Consider the following 7500-nt stretch of genomic DNA (forward strand, 5'->3'; position numbering starts at 1 on the left):
GGGCTAGCGTTCGATCCCTGGCACGAGGTATAAATTTATTTCTATTTGAACACGATGTTGTGTTGATATTAATCCATATATATATATATATATATATTCATATATATATATATATATATATATATACACACAAACTTTTGAACCTCCTATAAACACACATATGTATATAGAAGATGTTTCATGTCATCTATCCTTCTATTTTTCTATCTACATTATATCCTTGTATATACATATATAGGCCTATGTATGTATAATATATGTGTGTGTATGTGTGTGTATATATATATATATATATATATATATCATCCCCTCCTACGCCTATTGACGCAAAGGGCCTCGGTTAGATTTCGCCAGTCGTCTCTATCTTAAGCTTTTAAATCAATACTTCTCTACTCATCATCACCTACTTCACGTTTCATAGTCCTCAGCCATGTATCCCTGGGTCTTCCAACTCTTTTAGTGCCTTGTGGAACCCAGTTAAAAGTTACGTGAATAAATCTCTCTCTGGGAGTGCGAAGAGCATGCCCAAACCATCTCTATCTACCCCTCACCATGATCTCATCCACATATGGCACCTGAGTAATCTCTCTTATAGTTTCGATTCTAATCCTTTTCTGCCATTCAACTCCCAATATTCTTCTTAGGGGTTTGTTCTCAAATCTACAAAATTTGTTGGATATTGTTTCATTGTCATACCACGACTCATGTCCATATAGTAACCTGATCTCACAACACTGATATATAGCCTGATTTTTATATGTAATTTCAGGCGATTTGATTTCCAAATTTTACTTAACCTAGCCATTGTTTGATTTTATTTTTTTAATCTTTCATTAAACTCTAATTTTACAGATCCTGTATTGAAGATCATAGTTCCTAAATGAGTCCACCTCATTAATCCTTTCTCCTTCCAATGATATTTCATTTGCCATTACATATTCTGTTCTTATCATTTCTGCCTCTCTTCGTTTTATTTTGAGCCCAACCTCATGTGATATTTCTTGCATTCTGGTAAGCAAGCTTTGCAAGTCTCTGTGGTGTACCCTAATAAGGACAGCGTCATCAGAATTCTCTAGTCCGTTAATTTCCTGTTACCAATCCAGTCCAATCCTTCTCCACCATCCCACACTGTTCTATGCATTAAAAAATGCACGAGAAGGATAAACAACATAGGTGACAACACATTCCCTTGGAGTACTCCACTGTTCACTGAAAATTCATTTGATAGGACTCCACTAACATTAACTTTGCACTTGCAAAATTTACATATTCAAGAGGAACTCCATGATAACGCAGGACTCTCCACAAAATTGGCTAGTACACACTATCAAAGGCTTTTTCATAATCCATTAATGCCATCAAAAGTGGATATCTTTATTCTATAAATTGCTGTACTGCATGTCCCAAAATGAAAATTTGGTCGGTACAACTACCTTTTTTAAATTCTGATTGTTCATCTCTCAACTTTTCATCAATCTTTCTCTGAGGTCTCTTTAGAATAAGCTTACTATATATTTTCATGACAACTTATGTAAGTGTGATGCCTCTGTAATTATTGCAATCAGTCAAGTGTCTTTTTTTGCCATTATACCAACACGCTTAGGTCGCATTCATCAGGTTTATCCTCTTCACGCCACATTCTACAAAATAATCTTGTAAGTATTCTGGGAGTCACTTAATTTTCGGCCCATATCATCTCTGCAGTGAGTTCTTCATATCCAGGGGCTTTCCATCTCTTGAGTTTTTTAATAATAGCTTCGACTTCAAACACACTGAATTCATTCATGTGCACATCAAGGTCTTCCTCAGCTTCAGGTATATCAATCAAATTATTCCCTTCATTTCTTCTATTCGTGACCTCACTAAAGTGATCCATCCAACGTTGCCTTTCTTCATCTTCTGTTTTTATAACAGATCCCTTTGATGGGTATATGCTTCTTCTTCTTTGCCCCAGTAGAGATTTCATTAATAATTCTGTGAGGAATTTCTACACCATAGCCACTCCCTGAATTCATAGCTTTGTCAGCCTCATCTGCTTTCTTGTCTAAATATTCTCTCCAATCATTCTTGTATTTTCTATATATATATATATATATATATATATATATATATATATATATATATATATATATATATATATATATATATACACACACACATTTTATATATAACATATGTATATATACACATATATAAATATAATATATTTATATAATATATATATATATATATATATATATATATATATATATATATATATATATATATATATATATAAATAAATATATATCCAAACACGTTGTTCTTTATTATATAGGGGAGATTATTTTGAACGCAATTTTTTTTCATCAAATCCTTATAGTTTTTTCTTTTACCCATCACCCTCGCCTCTGCCATTCATGAGCGGCCTTTAACCCTTTAAACCCTTACTTATGTGACGCCATGTCGCCCGTGTTGGAAAAATTCGAAGAATAAAAGAAGAAAAAAGAAATAGATTCCCATCAATGATTATAATGAAGATGAAAATTCACATAAACAAAAAAATCCAAGTATTGTATTTGTAAAGCGAACGATGTATTTGCATTGCATCCAAGAAAATGGAGGTAAATATTCCATTAAAAACAACAAGTACTGTATTTGTAAACCGATGTATTTGTATGAAGGTGACATTGTTGTTTTCTTTGTTAAGATGAGATGGAGGATAACTAATATTTGTCTTTGGAAAATGGCCTCTTGCGTGCAATGCCTGGGAGGAGATTTTCCATTAATCTTATTTGATATTTCGCTCTGTAAAATGAAGGTTTAAAATGTCCCCAATTTCCTGTATGACGTACAGACTGAGTCTCTCTCTCTCTCTCTTTCAAGTGTCTTTGAGACTTCTTGATAATCATTATAATGGATTTACGATTATCTATATTGTAGCTCTCTCTCTCTCTCTCTCTCTCTCTCTCTCTCTCTCTCTCTCTCTCTCTCTCTCTCTCTCTCTCTCTCTCATGTCTTTGAGACTTTTATTTAACCATTATAATTATTCGTCTTTAATAGACTCGTGATAATCAATATTGTAGCTGACTCTCTCTCTCTCTCTCTCTCTCTCTCTCTCTCTCTCTCTCTCTCTCTCTCTCTCTCTCTCTCTCTGTATGTATTGAAACTGATTACTATTACTATAACTACTACTTCTTAAACCTACGTAAGCAATTGTTATTACTAGCGTACGCGACCTGCCAAAAATGACGGCTATATATTTAGATAGATGTGCATTCCCCCCCCCCCGCATGCACTCCCATCTTACCAGGGTACGACTACTTCCTATTCCCCTGTACGAGGATGGATAGAGTTTTGCGTAACCTGAAAAAAAAATATATATATATATATATGTATATGTATATATTGTAAAGGATTCTTATTGAAAAAATGAAGCTCTTAAGGTCTCAGAACTTTGCTATAGTTATTGTAAGGGATTCTTATTGAAAGAATGAAGCTCTGAAGTGCTCAGAACTTTGCTATAGTTATTGTAAGGGATTCTTATTGAAAAAATGAAGCTCTTAAGGTCTCAGAACTTTGCTATAGTTATTGTAAAGGATTCTTATTGAAAGAATGAAGCTCTTAAGGTGTCAGAACTTTGCTATAGTTATTGTAAGGGATTCTTATTGAAAGAATGAAGCTCTGAAGTGCTCAGAACTTTGCTATAGTTATTGTAAGGGATTCTTATTGAAAGAATGAAGCTCTGAAGTGCTCAGAACTTTGCTATAGTTATTGTAAGGGATTCTTATTGAAAAAATGAAGCTCTTAAGGTCTCAGAACTTTGCTATAGTTATTGTAAGGGATTCTTATTGAAAAAATGAAGCTCTTAAGGTCTCAGAACTTTGCTATAGTTATTGTAAGGGATTCTTATTGAAAGAATGAAGCTCTGAAGTGCTCAGAACTTTGCTATAGTTATTGTAAGGGATTCTTATTGAAAAAATGAAGCTCTTAAGGTCTCAGAACTTTGCTATAGTTATTGTTAGGGATTCTTATTGAAAAAATGAAGCTCTTAAGTGCTCAGAACTTTGCTATGGTTATTGTAAAGGATTCTTATTGAAAGAATGAAGCTCTTAAGGTCTCAGAACTTTGCTATAGTTATTGTAAGGGATTCTTATTGAAAGAATGAAGCTCTGAAGTGCTCAGAACTTTGCTATAGTTATTGTAAGGGATTCTTATTGAAAGAATGAAGCTCTTAAGGTCTCAGAACTTTGCTATAGTTATTGTAAAGGATTCTTATTGAAGGAATGAAGCTCTTAAGGTCTCAGAACTTTGCTATAGTTATTGTAAGGGATTCTTATTGAAAGAATGAAGCTCTGAAGTCCTCAGAACTTTGCTATAGTTATTGTAAAGGATTCTTATTGAAAAAATGAAGCTCTTAAGGTGTCAGAACTTTGCTATAGTTATTGTAAGGGATTCTTATTGAAAGAATGAAGCTCTTAAGGTCTCAGAACTTTGCTATAGTTATTGTAAAGGATTCTTATTGAAGGAATGAAGCTCTTAAGGTCTCAGAACTTTGCTATAGTTATTGTAAGGGATTCTTATTGAAAGAATGAAGCTCTGAAGTCCTCAGAACTTTGCTATAGTTATTGTAAGGGATTCTTATTGAAAAAATGAAGCTCTTAAGGTGTCAGAACTTTGCTATAGTTATTGTAAGGGATTCTTATTGAAAGAATGAAGCTCTGAAGTGCTCAGAACTTTGCTATAGTTATTGTAAGGGATTCTTATTGAAAGAATGAAGCTCTGAAGTCCTCAGAACTTTGCTATAGTTATTGTAAAGGATTCTTATTGAAAAAATGAAGCTCTTAAGGTGTCAGAACTTTGCTATAGTTATTGTAAGGGATTCTTATTGAAAGAATGAAGCTCTGAAGTGCTCAGAACTTTGCTATAGTTATTGTAAAGGATTCTTATTGAAAGAATGAAGCTCTTAAGGTCTCAGAACTTAGATATAGCTTTTATAATAAATTCTAATTGAAGAACTGAAATTTTATAGATCTCAGAACTGGTGTAATTAGTGTTAAGGATTCTTATTAAAAACTAGCTTTTAAGGTCTCGGAACTTTGCTGTCGTTATTGTTATGGGTTCTAATTGAAAAGCCAAAGCACTAAAGTTCTCAGTATTTTGATATAGCTTTTATAAAAGATTCAAATTGAAAAATTGCAGCTCTATAGTTCTCAGAACTTTGGTATAGCTTTTATGAAGGTTTCTCATTTAAATACTGTAGATCTAAAGTTCTCAGAACGTTGGTATAGCTTTTATAAAGAATTTTAATTGAAAAACTGTTGCTCTTAAGTTTACAGAATTTCGGTATAGCTTTTATAAAGGACTCTAATTTAAATACTGTACATCTAAAGCTCCCAGAATTTTGTTATAGCTTTTATAAAGGATTCATATTGAAAAACTGCAGCTCTATAGTTCTCAGAACTTTGGTATAGCTTTTATAAAGGATTATAATTGAAGTACTGTAGCTCTCAAGTTTACAGAATTTCGGTATAGCTTTTATAAAGGACTCTAATTTAAATACTGTACATCTAAAGTTCTCAGAACTTTGTTATAGCTTCTATAAAGGATTCTAATTGAAAAAAATTAAGCCCTAAAGTTCTCAGTATTTTGATATAGCTTTTATAAAGGATTTTAATTGAAAAACTGTAGCTCTAAAGTTCTCAGAACTTTGGTATAGCTTTTATAAAGGATTCAAATTGAAAAACTGCAGCTCTTAAGTTTACAGAATTTCGGTATAGCTTTTATAAAGGATTCTAATCGAAAAACTGTAGCCCTAATGTTCTCAGCACTTTCATATAGCTTTTATAAAGGATTCCAATTGAAAAACTGTAGCTCTTAAGTTTACAGATCTTCGGTATAATTATTGTAAAGGATTTTTGTTGAAAAACTGTAGCTCTAAAGTTCTCAGAACTTTAGTATAATTATTGTAAAGGATTTTTGTTGAAAAACTGTAGCTCTAAAGTTCTCAGAACTTTAGTATTATTATTGTAAAGGATTTTTATTGAAAACTGCATCTCTTTAGTGTACAGAATTTCGGTATAGCTTTTATAAAGGATTCTAATTGAAAAAACTGTAGCTCTTAAGTTTACAGAATTTCGGTATAGTTATTATAAAGTATTTTATTTTGTTTTAATTCAAATTTCGTAATTTGACCGCAGTTCAAAAGGATGTCATTTGAACAATAGAATACGGGTACTCTATACAACATAATAGAAAAGTCTGTTGACTAACGATAAGTTTGAAATGCGCTACGTGAGATTATTACGGAATCTTTCCTATGTTGATAATTGCAGTTTTTTTTTTTATTGTTTTATATTACTATTCATTATATAAAAAAAAATTCCATCTTAAGAGCCTTTTTGAAGTTGTGAACCCAGTAGCCCAACTCCTTTTGACATGTCTTGATCCTTGACTATATAAGAAAATACACGAAACTATAAACTATAAGGTATTAAAAATTTTCATCTCTCTCTCTCTCTCTCTCTCTCTCTCTCTCTCTCTCTCTCTCTCTCTCTCTCTCTCTCTCTCTCTCTCTCTCTCTCATATATATATATACACACACACATATATATCTATATATATATATATATATATATATATATATATATATATATATATATATATATATATATATATATATATATATATATATATACATATATTTATATATATATATACGCAGTATATATATATATATATATATATATATATATATATATATGTATGTATATATATGTGTATATATATATATATATATATATATATATATATATATATATATATATATATATATATATATTCACGAAACTAGATGGTATTAAACTGTCATCAAACGTGGCAAATTGGTTAAACATCTCCACCATGTAAAGCTAGTATTTCTAAAAAAGGTTTTTGTATTGCGTGAAAGCACAGTGATGGTACTAACATTGCAAATATTAATATTACAGCTACTAGTATTTATACAAAAAAGTTTTTCCGATTGCTTGCAAGCACAGTAATGCTACTAACATTATAAATACTACTTCTGCAGTTACTAATATTTATAACAATGGTATCTGATACCATTGTTATAAATATTAGTAACTGCAGAAGTAGTATTTATAATGTTAGTACCATTACTGTGCTTCCACGTAATAATTTTTTTTTAATAGATACTGGTACCTCCAGTAGCAGTATTTGTAATGTTAGTACCATCATTGTGCTTTCACGCAATCAGAAAAACCTTTTTTATAAATACTAGTAGCTGTAATATTAATATTTGCAATGTTAGTACCATCACTGTGCTTTCACGCAATACAAAAACCTTTTTTATAAATATTAGTAGCTGTAATATTAGCATTTGCAATGTTACTACCATCACTGTGCTTCCAAGCAATCAAAAAACCCTTTTTGTATAAATACTAGTAGCTGTAATATTAGTATTTGTAATGTTAGTACCATCATTGTGCTTTCACGCAATCAAAAAACCTTTTTTATAAA

Source organism: Palaemon carinicauda, chromosome 10, assembly GCF_036898095.1.
Source record: "Palaemon carinicauda isolate YSFRI2023 chromosome 10, ASM3689809v2, whole genome shotgun sequence".
Taxonomy (NCBI): Eukaryota; Metazoa; Arthropoda; class Malacostraca; order Decapoda; family Palaemonidae; genus Palaemon; species Palaemon carinicauda.